The sequence below is a fragment of the Nycticebus coucang genome, chromosome 3, assembly GCF_027406575.1.
Source record: "Nycticebus coucang isolate mNycCou1 chromosome 3, mNycCou1.pri, whole genome shotgun sequence".
Taxonomy (NCBI): Eukaryota; Metazoa; Chordata; class Mammalia; order Primates; family Lorisidae; genus Nycticebus; species Nycticebus coucang.
Genome location: NC_069782.1, coordinates 93,958,012 through 93,970,371, shown reverse-complemented (window position 1 = coordinate 93,970,371; position 12,360 = coordinate 93,958,012). Strand labels below are relative to the sequence as shown.

Here is a 12,360-nt window from a genome sequence, read left to right as displayed (position 1 = left end):
GCGCCAAGCACTCCCAGAACCATGCCCACCACCTCCCGCCCTGTTGCTGGATATGGGTGTGTCATACTCTAGAGCTGCTTCCACAACCAGAACTCCCTGGCTGGGAGGAACTACACAGGGTCACTCCCTACAAAGATCCACCAACAATAGACTGAGCCCGCTGGGGTCCAATCTTGGGACAGACACCTCGCCAACTTTGAGGACGGCCAGAGGCAATGGTGAAAAACAATCATGAGGCGAAATCAACAGGAAAACTCTGCCAATATGAATAATCAGAGTAGATCAACTCCCCCGAGGATCAATGGGGCAGACACAGCACAAGATCCCATGCACAGGGCGGCGCCTGTGGCTCAGTGAGTAGGGCGCCGGCCCCATATGCCGAGGGTGGTGGGTTCGGACCCAGCCCCGGCCAAACTGCAACCAAAAAATAGCCGGGCGTTGTGGCAGGCGCCTGTAGTCCCAGCTGCTCGGGAGGCTGAGGCAAGAGAATCGCGTAAGCCCAAGAGTTAGAGGTTGCTGTGAGCCGTGTGACGCCACAGCACTCTACCCGAGGGCGGTACAGTGAGACTCTGTCTCTACAGAAAAAAAAAAAAGAAAAAAAAAAAAGATCCCATGCACAAATAGCTGAAATGTCAGAAATTGAATTCAGAATTGGATAGTAAATAAGATCGAATTAGAATTCCAAGCAGTAACCCAAAAGATATCTCAAGAATTCAATGAATTCAAAGACCAAATGACCAAAGATTTTGACACATTGAGACAAGAAGTTGCAGCCCTCAAAGATCTAAGAAACACAGTAGAATCCCTCAGTAACAGAATGGAGCAAAAGAAGAAAGGACTTCTGACATTGAAGACAAAGCTTTCAAACGCTCCCAAACTCTCAAAGAGGAAGACAAATGGAGGGCAAAAACAGATCACTCTCTGAAAGAGCTCTGGGATAATTCAAAGAAAATCAATATTTGTCTAATAGGGATCCTGGAAAGCAACGAAGTGGCTTCACAAGGCACAGAGTCTCTTCTCCATGAATTATGAAAGAGAACTTTCCAGACATGCCAAGAGATTCTGAAATTCAGATAACAGACAGTTTCAGAACTTTAGCACGACTCAACACAAATAAGACATCCCCCAGACACATCATAATCAATTTCACTAAAGTTAATATGAAGGAGAACATTCTGAAAGCAGCCAGACAAAAGAAAACCATCACCTACAAGGGCAAGAATATTAGAATAACTGCAGATCTCTCTCTTGAAACCTTTCAAGCTAGAAGAGGATGGTCATCGACTTTTAATCTCCTAAAACAAAATAACTTTCAACCCAGGATCCCTGTACCCAGCTAAATTGAGTTTCATTTATGACAGAGAAATTAAATACTTCAATGACATTCACACGTTAAAGAAATTTGCCATAACTAAACCAGCCCTCCAGGATATTCTCAGACCTATCCTCCATAAAGACCAGCATAATCCTCCACCACAAAAGTAAACCCACCCAGAAAATTTTGATCAAATTCCAACTTCCACAGTCACTAAAGGATTAAAAATGTCCACCAGACTCTCGAAAGGCTTATCAATATTCTCAATTAATGTGAATGGTTTAAATTGTCCTCTACGGAGGCACAGGTTGGCTGACTGGATACAAAAACTCAAGCCAGAGATCTGCTGCAAACAAGAATCGCATCTTACATTAAAAGACAAATACAGACTCAAAGTGAAGGGATGGTCATCTATACTCCATGCAAATGGAAAGCAGAAAAAAGCAGGCGTTGCAATCCTATTCGCAGATGCAATAGGCTTTAAACCAACCTACATAAGAAAGGATAAGGATGGACACTTCATATTTGTTAAAGGTAATACTCAATATGATGAGATTTCAATTATTAATATTTATGCACCCAACCAGAATGCACCTCAATTTATAAGAAAAACTCTAACAGACCTGAGCAACTTGATTTCCTCCAGTTCCATAGTAGTTGGAGATTTTAACACCCCTTTAGCAGTGCTGGATAGATCCTCCAAAAAGAAGCTAAGCAAAGAAATTTTAGATTTGAACTTACCCATTCAACATCTGGACTTAACAGACATCTACAGAACATTTCATCCCAACAAAACTGAATAAACATTCTTCTCGTCAGCCCACAGAACAAACTCCAACATCGACCACATCCTAGGCCACAAATCTAACCTCAGAAAATTTAAAAAAATAGAAATTATTCCTTGCATCTTCTCAGACCATCATGGAATAAAAGTCGAACTCAATAACAACAGGAACCTGCATACCCATACAAAACCATGGAAGCTAAACAGCCTTATGCTGATGGATAGATGGGTTATAGACAAAATTAAGAAGGAAATCACCAAATTTTTGGAACAAAGCAACAATCAAGACACGAATTACCAGAACCTCTGTGATACTGCAAAGGCACTCCTAAGAGGGAAATTTATAGCACTGCAGCCATCCTCAAGAAAACGGAAAGAGAGGAAGTTAATAACTTAATGGGACATCTCAAGCAACTGGAGAAGGAAGAACACTCCAACCCCAAATGCAGCAGAAGATAAGAAATAACCAAAATCAGAGCAGAATTAAATGAAATTGAAAACAAAAGAATTATACAACAGATCAATAAATCCAAAAGTTGGTTTTTTGAAATGACCAATAAAATAGATGAAACTTTGGCCAACCTAACCAGGAAAAAAAGAGTAAAATCTCTAATTTCATCAATCCGAAATGGTAACGATGAAATAACAACAGACCCCTCAGAAATTCAAAAAATCCTTAACGAATACTACAAGAAACTCTACTCTCAGAAATACGAAAATCTGAAAGAAATCGACCAATACCTGGAAGTACACCACCTACCAGGACTTAGCCAGAATGAAGTGGAAATGTTGAACAGGCCTATATCAAGTTCTGAAATAGCATCAACTACACAAAATCTCCCTAAAAAGAAAAGCCCAGGACCAGATGGCTTTACGTCAGAATTCTACCAAACATTTAAAGAAGAACTAGTACCTATATTACTAAACCTCTGCCAAACTATAGAAAAAGAAGGAATATTATCCAATACATTCTACAAAGCAAACATCACCTTGATCCCCAAAACAGGGAAAGACCCAACAAGAAAAGAAAATTATAGACCAATATCACTAATGAATATAGATGCAAAAACATTCAACAAGATCCTAACAAACAGAATCCAGCAACACATCAAACAAATCATACATCATGACCAAGTTGGTTTTATCCCAGGGTGTCAAGGCTGGTTCAATATACGTAAATCTATAAATGTAATTCAGCACATAAACAAACTAAAAAAAAAGGACCATATGATTCTTTCAATTGATGCAGAAAAAGCTTTTGATAATATCCAGCATCCCTTCATGATCCGAACACTTAAGAAAATTAGTATAGAAGGGACATTTCTTAAACTAATAGAGGCCATCTACAGCAAACCCATAGCCAATATCGTATTGAATGGAGTTAAATTGAAATCATTTTCACTTAGATCAGGAACCAGGCAAGGTTGCCCATTGTCTCCATTGCTCTTTAACATTGTAATGGAAGTTTTAGCCATTGCAATTAGGGAAGAAGAGGCGATCAAGGGTATCCACATAGGGTCAGAAGAGATCAAACTTTCACTCTTTGCAGATGATATGATCGTATATCTGGAAAACACTAGGGATTCTACTACAAAACTTTTAGAAGTGATCAAGGAATACAGCAATGTCTCAGGCTACAAAATCAACACCCATAAATCTGTAGCCTTTATATATACCAACAATAACCAAGCCAAAAAAAAACAGTCAAGGACTGTATTCCTTTCACAGTAGTGACAAAGAAGATGAAATATTTGGGAGTATACCTAACAAAGGACATGAAAAATCTCTACAAAGATAACTATGAAACTTTAAGAAAAGAAATAGCTGATGATGTTAACAAATGGAAAAACATACCATGCTCATGGCTGGGAAGAATCAACATGGTTAAAATGTCTATACTACCCAAAGCAATATATAATTTTAATGCAATTCCTATTGAAGCTCCATTGTCATATTTTAAAGACCTTGAAAAAATAATACTTCGTTTTATATGGAATCAGAAAAAAATCTCCAATAGCCAAAACATTGCTCAGCAATAAAAACACACAAGGAGGAATCAAGCTACCAGACCTGAGACTGTACTATAATTGACAAGTGATCAAAACAGCATAGTATTGGCACAAAAACAGAGTAGATGTCTGGAACAGAATAGAGAACCAAGAGATGAATCCAGCTACTTACCATTATTTGATCTTTGACAAGACAATTAAAAACATTCAGTGGGGAAAAGATTCCCTATTTAACAAATGGTGCTGGGTGAACTGGCTGCCAACCTGTAGAAGATTGAAACTGGACCCACACCTTTCACCATTAACTAAGATAGACTCTCACTGGATAAAAGATTTAAACTTAAGACATGGAACTATAAAAATACTTGAAGAAAGTGCAGGGAAAACTCTTGAAGGAATCGGCCTGGGTGAATATTTTATGAGAAGGACTCCCCAGGTGATTGAAGCAGTATCAAAAATACACTACTGGGACCTGATCAAATTAAAAAGCTTCTGCACAGCCAAGAACATAGTAGGTAGAGCAAATAGACAGCCCTCAGAATGGGAGAAAATATTTGCAGGTTATACCTCCGATAAAGGTCTAATAACCAGAATCCACAGAGAACTCAAACGTATTAGCAAGAAAAGAACATGTGACCCCATCTCAGTGTGGGCAAGGGACTTGAAGAGAAACTTGTCTAAAGACAGACACACGATTTACAAACACATGATAAAAAGCTCATCATCCTTAATCATCAGAGAAATGCAAATCAAAACTACTTTGAGATACCACCTAACCCCAGTAAGAGTAGCCCACATAACAAAATCCCAAAACTAGAGATGTTGGCGTGGATGTGGAGAAAAGGGCACACTTCTACACTGCTGGTGGGAATGCACACTAATACGTTCCTTCTGGAAGGATGTTTGGAGAATACTTAGAGACCTAAAAATAGACCTGCCATTCGATCCTATAATTCCTTTATGAGGTCTATACCCAGAAGACCAAAAATCACAATATAACAAAGACATCTGTACCAGAATGTTTATTGCAGCCCAATTCATAATTGCTAAGTCATGGAAGAAGCCCAAGTGCCCATCGACCCACGAATGGACTAGCAAATTGTGGTACATGTATACCATGGAATATTATGCAGCCCTAAAGAAAGATGGAGACTTTACCTCTTTCATGTTTACATGGATGGAACTGGAACATATTCTTCCTAGCAAAGTATCTCAGGAATGGAAGAAAAATTATCCAATGTACTCAGCCCTAATATGAAGCTAAATTATAGCTTTCACATGAAGGCTATAACCCAACTATAGCACAAGACTATGAGGAAAGGGCCAAGAAAGGGGAAGGAAGGGGGTAGGTGAGGGTGGAGGGAGAGTAATGGGTAGGGCCACACCTATGGTGCATCTTAGAATGGGTACAGGCGAAACTTACTAAAGGCAGAATACAAATGCCTACATACAATAACTAAGAAAATGCCATGAAGGCTACGTTGAACAGTTTGATGAGAATATTTCAGATTGTACATGAAAATAAATAAATAAATAATAAATAAAAAATTAAGACAGTGCAATCACCATATTCCTAATCAAAAAGCCAACAGCAATACTATTTGTTATATATCTTCCCCAATAAAAGAAAACACTAAATCCACTCTTACAAAAATAAGGCTGACAATGTACTTAAATGGCACAGCACCAGAAGTTAAAGTATGTGTCTGGGTTGGGTGGAAAGACAAAACAGATGAATAAGGCAGGGTGAAATGATGCTTGATGAGCACACCCTCTGCTAAACAAGTACAAACATTCTCCCACACTTCTGTAGAAATCCTTTCTGTTCCTTATTGGACGTATTTCTCTAGAATACTCACTCAGAAGCCAAATTAAAACCATCTGTTTAAAAATCTGACCATACCCAGGGTAAACAGAAAACAGAGCTGATAAACCTTTGGTAGTGGGAAAAAGAAGAAAACAAAAACAAAGACCAGCATTTATTTTCATTAAAAAGATTTAAGCACCACTCCTGAGCTAGTGATCTGATCTAAAAAGGGGATCAGGAGCAGAAGCAACTTGAGGTTGCTGTAAGGTATAACACCACAGGACTCTAGTCAGGGTGCCAGAATGAGACTCTTTCTCAAAACAAGTAATAATAATAAAATAAAATTTTTCCATAATAAAAAGATACAAACTGAAACAACCTCACTGAAGATAGTGGATAACGTACTAACCTAGGTAACGTTGGAAATGACTGGAGTATGCTAAAGCTAAAATCACAAATAACTGTACACTTGCAGTATACGCTACCTAATAGAACTATTCCCCACAGTTGTACAGATTAACAATTCTGAAACCACTACACATGTAAATGTATGAATAAGTAAATATAACGGTATCCTGGATGAGTTCTTTCAACAGAAAAAACAACACTCTATGAATAAATTATTATTATTTGTTTTTTTGAGATAGAGAGTCTCACTCTATCGCCCTTGGTAGAGTGCTGTGGTGTCACAGCTCACAGCAACCTCAAACTCTTGGGCTTATATTATCCTCTTGCCTCAGCCTCCCAAGTAGCTGGGACTATAGGCACCCGCCAGAACTGGCCCAGCTATTTTTTTGTTGTAGTTGTCATTATTGTTTGGCAGGCCCTGGCTGAGTTCAAACCCACCAGCTCCGATGCATGTGGCTGGCACCCTAGCCGCTGAGCTACAGGCACCGAGCCTGAATAAACTATTTTTTAAAACTCACATACAGGCCGATTATAGCTCATGCCTGTAATCCTAGCACTCTGAGAGGCCAAGACAGGTGGATTGCTTAAGCTCAGGAGTTCCAGGCCGGCCTGATCAAGAACAAGACCTATCTCTACTAAAAATAGAAGACATACCTGGGCATTGTGGCTGGCGCCTGTAGTCCCAGGTACTTGGGAGGCTGAGGCAGGAGGATCACTTACACTCAAGAGATTGAGGTTGCTGTGACTCCACAGCACTCTAGCCTGGAGCAACAGAATGAGACTCTGTCTCAAACAAACAAACAAAACAAAAAAACTCACATGCAAATGAAAAAAAGTATAAAGACAAAGTAAAAATAAATCACATGCAAATAACTTCTAGTGAATATAATACTCCAAAAAGAATATATCCCAGTAAAATACTGTTTCGTAGAAACCAGCCCAGATCATAATAAACATATTCACAGTATTTTTTTTTCTTTTAAGACAGAGTCTCCCTGCGTCACCCTCGGTAGTGTCGTAGCATCACAGCTCACAGCAACCTCAAACTCTTGGGCTTAAGCAATTCTCTTGCCTCAGCCTCCCAGTAGCTGAGACTATAGGCACCAGCCACAACACCCAGCTATTTTTTTTTTTTTGCAGTTGTGGTTCAGCTGGCCAAGGTTGGGTTCGAACCCCACCAGCCTCGGTGCACATGACTGCCGCCATAACCACTGTGCTACAGGCACCGAGCTCACAGTATACTTTTTAAAAATCATAACAAAAAGAAAATGGTTTAGGGAATATTATTATATCTAACACATAATATAAATCTCAGATTGCTGCATATTTAAAAGCAATGGTTTTAGGGCAGCGCCTGTAGCTCTAAGGAGTAGGGCACCGGCCCCCTATTCCGGAGGTGGTGGGTTCAAACCCAGCCCCGGCCAAAAACTGCAAAAAAAAAAAAAAAAAAAAAAAAAAAAAAAGCAATGATTTTAAATTGTTCTGATTAAGTTGTATTCCTTTTTTTTTTTTTTTTTTTTAATTGAAACAGAGTTTCACTTTGTCACCCTCTTTAGAGTGCTATGGTGTCAAAGCTCACAACAATCTCAAACTCTTCGGCTCAAGTGATCCTCTTGCTTCAGCCTCCCAAATAGCTGGGACTACAGGCTCCTGCCACAACACCCAGCTATTTTTTGTTTGTTTGTTTTTTGTTTAGCAGGCCCAGGTGGGTTTGAACCCACCAGCCCTGGTGTACATGGCTGGCATCCTAACCACTGAGCAACAGACACCAAACCAGTAAGTGCTACTCCTAACCACAGATAAGACAAAGAAGAAGCCATTAGATCTTATCCTTACAATCAAAAAAAAACAAAGAGAGTCTCTGAGATTCAGATAGGTTAAATGATCACATGATAATGGACTTTTTTTTTCCTTAATCAAGTGATCAGCAATGAGTATTCTCTTCATTTCAAGTCAGTCCGAAAAGATGATTGCCATCATCTCACTTTTTTTTTGACAGAGTTTCCTTCTGTCACTCTGGGTACAGTGCCATGGCATCATCATAGCTCACAGCAACCTCAAACTGTCGGGCTCAAGAGATCCTCTTGCCTCAGCCTCCCCAGTAGCTGAAACTATAGTTTTTTCTATTTAGTAAAGATGGAGTCTTGCTCCTGCTCAGGCTGGTCTTGAACTCCTGAGCTCAAGTAATCCACCTGCCTCCCCCTGCCAGAGTGCTAGGATTATAGGCATGAGCCACCAAGCCCAAACAACAATGTAGTTCTTACGAACTGTGTATAAATGGAATTTTGGCTTCTTTTAAATGCTAAGAAATCTTGCTATTTAAAGGAATGTTCAAGATTTTTTTTTTGTTCAAGATTTTTAAAAAGCAAATTCTCTATTTTGTTTCTTTTGTAAATCTGATGCTCACATTAAAGAGTACAAAAATATTTGAAGAAGAGCAAATGATGAATGCAGAAAGAATAAAGTAAAACTACTGATTCTATTTCATCCAAAAATAACTCTAAAAGAATTCTACATTCAACTTCCCATCTATTCATGAGTTATATCATAAATATTTTAATTCATTAAATATTTACTGAGCATCTACTACAAGCCAGACATAGTGCTAATATTAGAGATAGAAAGATGACTAAAGTCACAGGTCTCTCAAAATATTCACTAAGGAGAAAAAAAAATCTATAATAGAGATATGAACAAAATAGATTAGAAAGTCTGTAAAGAATTTCCAGAGAAAGTACTATCAGAATTGCTGCTGCTTCTTCTTCTTCTTTTTTTTTTTTTGAGACAGAGTCTCACTTTGTCACCCTTGGTAGAGTGCTGTGTATTAATGGCATCATAGCTCACAGCAACCTCAAACTCTTGGGCTCAAGTGATTCTCTTGCCTCAGCCTCCCAAGTAGCTGGACTACAGGCACCCACCACAACGCCCAGCTATTTTTAGAGACGCGGTCTCACTCTGGCTTAGGCTGGTCTCCAACCCTTCAAAGCAATTCTGGAATGGCCATCAGAACTGTCATCACATTACCCTTCATGTCCTGAATGTCATCAAAATGTCTTCCCTTGAATATTTCCTTTATCTTCAGGTAAAGAAAAAAGGCATTGGGGGGCCAGATCAAGTGAGTAAGGAGGATGTTCCAATATGGTTGTTTACTAGCTAAAAACTCCTCACAGATAGTGCTGTGTGAGCTGTTACAGTGTCATTATGCAACAGCCATGAGTTGGTGGTGAAAAGTTCAGTTTGTTTTTGTCTAACATTTTGACACAGCCTTTTCTGCACTTCTAAATAGTAAACTTGGAGGCTGGACACGGTGTATCATGCCCATTTTCCTAGCACTCTGAGAGGCTGAGGTGGGTAGATCGCTTGAACTCACGAATTTGAGACCAACCTGAGCCAGAATGAGACCTCATCTCTAAAAATAGCCCAGGTACCTGTAGTCCCAGCTACCTGGCACTCTCCAGAGGGCAACAAAATAAGACTCTGTCTCAAGAAAAAAAAAAAAAAATAGTAAACAAATTTATAATAAACAATCTCTCAGATATCAAAAAAGGTTATCCATATCATTTTGACTTTGATTTGGACTGATGGAACTTTTTAGTTCATGGAGAACTGGCTGACTTCCATAGTGCACTTGGACACTTTGTTTCAGGGTCGTATTTATACCCCTATTTTTTTTTTTTTATCACCAGTGATAACACGGCCCAAAACATCATCTAGCCTCCCTAAAAGGTCTTGGCCTACTTCAACTCTCCTTTGCTTTTGCTCATCAGTGAGCTTCTTCAGGACCATTTTTACACATCTTTCTCATGCCAAGATGTTCAGTTAACATTTTCTTGTTTCTCTATTGATTGTTTACTTGGTCTGCTATTCTTCCAACAACAGTCAGCCAATGATTGTGATGCACAATTTGATGAATTTTTGCAATGTTCTCATCACTTCTCCTCGTTACTGGCCACCATGACCTCTCTTCATCAGTGACACTTTCTCTCCCCTCAGAAAACCATTTAATCCGTTTGTACATTTCTATTTTCTTCATGACATTATCCCCATAAACTTGGACTAACACGTCCCTGATGTCACTTACATTCTCGCCAAGTTTAACAAGAAATTTATGAATGTTTGTTCGGTGCTCTAAATCAAGCTGTGAGATCCTCAAAGACACATAAAAACACGCAACAATAATGAATATGAACGCCACTCAGCAAGACACAACAAAAACACAGCGGTGAGGCACTGATATACCAAGGTTATGAAACCTTACTGAGGGGCAGCGCCTGTAACTCAGTGGGCGCCGACCACATACACCAAGGCTGGTGGGTCGAACCTGGCCTGGGCCAGCTAAAACAACAATGACAACTGCAACAAAAAAATAGCAGGGCATTGTAGCAGGCGTCTATAGTCCCAGCTCCATGGGAGGCTGAGGCAAGAGAATCACTTAAGCCCAAGAGTTTGAGGTTGCTGTGAGTTGTGACACCATGGCACTCTATCAAGGGTGATGTAGTTCTCTCTCAAAAAAAAAAAAAAAGGAAAGAAAGAAAGAAACCTTACTGAGTTATTAGTACAGTTCTGTCAAACTAAGTATATTTTGGGAAATTCACAAACTTAATTGTCAGACCTGTACAGCTCCCTAAGTAGAGAATTTACCTTGTCTATCTTGTTTGCTACTGTACCTGCAGAGCCTAGAACAGTGCCTGATACATAATGGGCACTCCATAAATACTTGTTGAACAAATAGTAAGTGAAAACAGACTATAACAGTATTTTTTTTTTTTTTTGAGACAGAGTCTCACTTTGTTGCCCTCGGTAGAGTGGTGTGGCATCACAGCTCACAGCAACCTCCAGCTCTTGGATTTAGGTGATTTAGGTGATTCTCTTGCCTCAGCCTCCCGAGTAGCTGGGATTACAGGTGACTGCCTCAACACCCGGCTATTTTTGTTGTTGTTGTTGTTGCAGTTTCGCTGGGACCGGGTTTGAACCTGCCACCCTCGGTATATGAGGCTGGCGCCCTACTCACTGAACCACAGGCGCCACCCATATAACAGTATTTTTAATTATTTCATTTTTATAACACTAAATAGAAAACAAATACACAGAGACACACACTCTGTTAATCTCCATCATGCATGAATTCCTTACGTGCCAACTCACTAAAATTCATGTTTAACCCCAAACTCAATACCTGTAGCCCTTCTGCAGTCATTCACAGACATGCATACACAAAAACTAGATTTGTCTCACGTGCACATTCCCAGCTGAGGGCTAACAAAACAATGCTCCATCATCTTGTTTCACCTCTCATATGCAATAGATTTATGAGTCTATGTAGTGACATGTTTTTTTGCATTTTTGTGCTTTCTGTTGGTGATTTTACTGTTTAAAAAAAAAACCCATGCAGGGCAGCACCTGTGGCTCAGTGGGTAGGGTGCCGGTCCCATATACCAAGGGTGGCGGGTTTCTAAGTATAGAAACTTAGAATGGAAAAATTCCATAAAGGGCATCTAGTTAAATTTCTAAACTAATGCCAAGAACTCCTTTTATACACTTTTTTACAAGTGGTCATCGATCCTCTGTCAGAATATATCCTAAGATAGAGAGCATATTATCCTGTGAAACAGCACATTTTAATTTTCATCCACTGGTCTTAGTTCAAACTCTTCTTTAAAACAGAACAGATAGACACTTTCCTCTGTACACGAGCCTTTCAGATACATAAGACAAATTTCATGTGCTCCTATTATCATCTTTTCAGGCTAAGTACCCTAGTACACCTATAACCTAGTGTGGTACACAACTTTATTCTTGCCCTTGTGTAATCTTTGCTCCTGGAGTGGGGTCTGGACCTAGTGACCTCTAAGGAATAGAATACCACAAAGGCAATGGGATGTCAATTCCAAGATTAAGTTACAGGAACAACTCTGGCTTCTACCTACTGGGCTCGCTCCCCATCTCTTACTTCCTTGGTGGAAGCCAGCTGCCATGTTGGAAACTGCTCTATGGATAGTCCCACAAGAGCAAGGAACTGAAGGAGGCCTCCAGACAA

General features: G+C 39.6%; 1 protein-coding gene and 1 non-coding gene across 14 annotated transcripts in view; both read right to left on the bottom strand.

Annotated features, from left to right (window-relative positions):
• The window catches only part of USP54 (ubiquitin specific peptidase 54), a 152,628-nt gene that overhangs the window by 115,632 nt on the left and 24,636 nt on the right, over window positions 1-12,360 (bottom strand). Inside the window, exon 1 of one of the 13 annotated variants that reach the window (XM_053586079.1) lies at window positions 6,978-7,091. The exons of the other annotated variants lie outside the window; for them this stretch is intronic. The gene's annotated coding sequence lies outside the window, so the exon portion shown is untranslated. Of the gene's footprint in view, window positions 1-6,977; window positions 7,092-12,360 lie in introns of those variants that run through there. 13 annotated transcript variants of the gene reach the window in all.
• LOC128582961 (small nucleolar RNA SNORD2) lies at window positions 8,242-8,310 on the bottom strand. Its single transcript, XR_008379359.1, has one exon. It is a non-coding gene; the product is annotated as a small nucleolar RNA SNORD2 (small nucleolar RNA).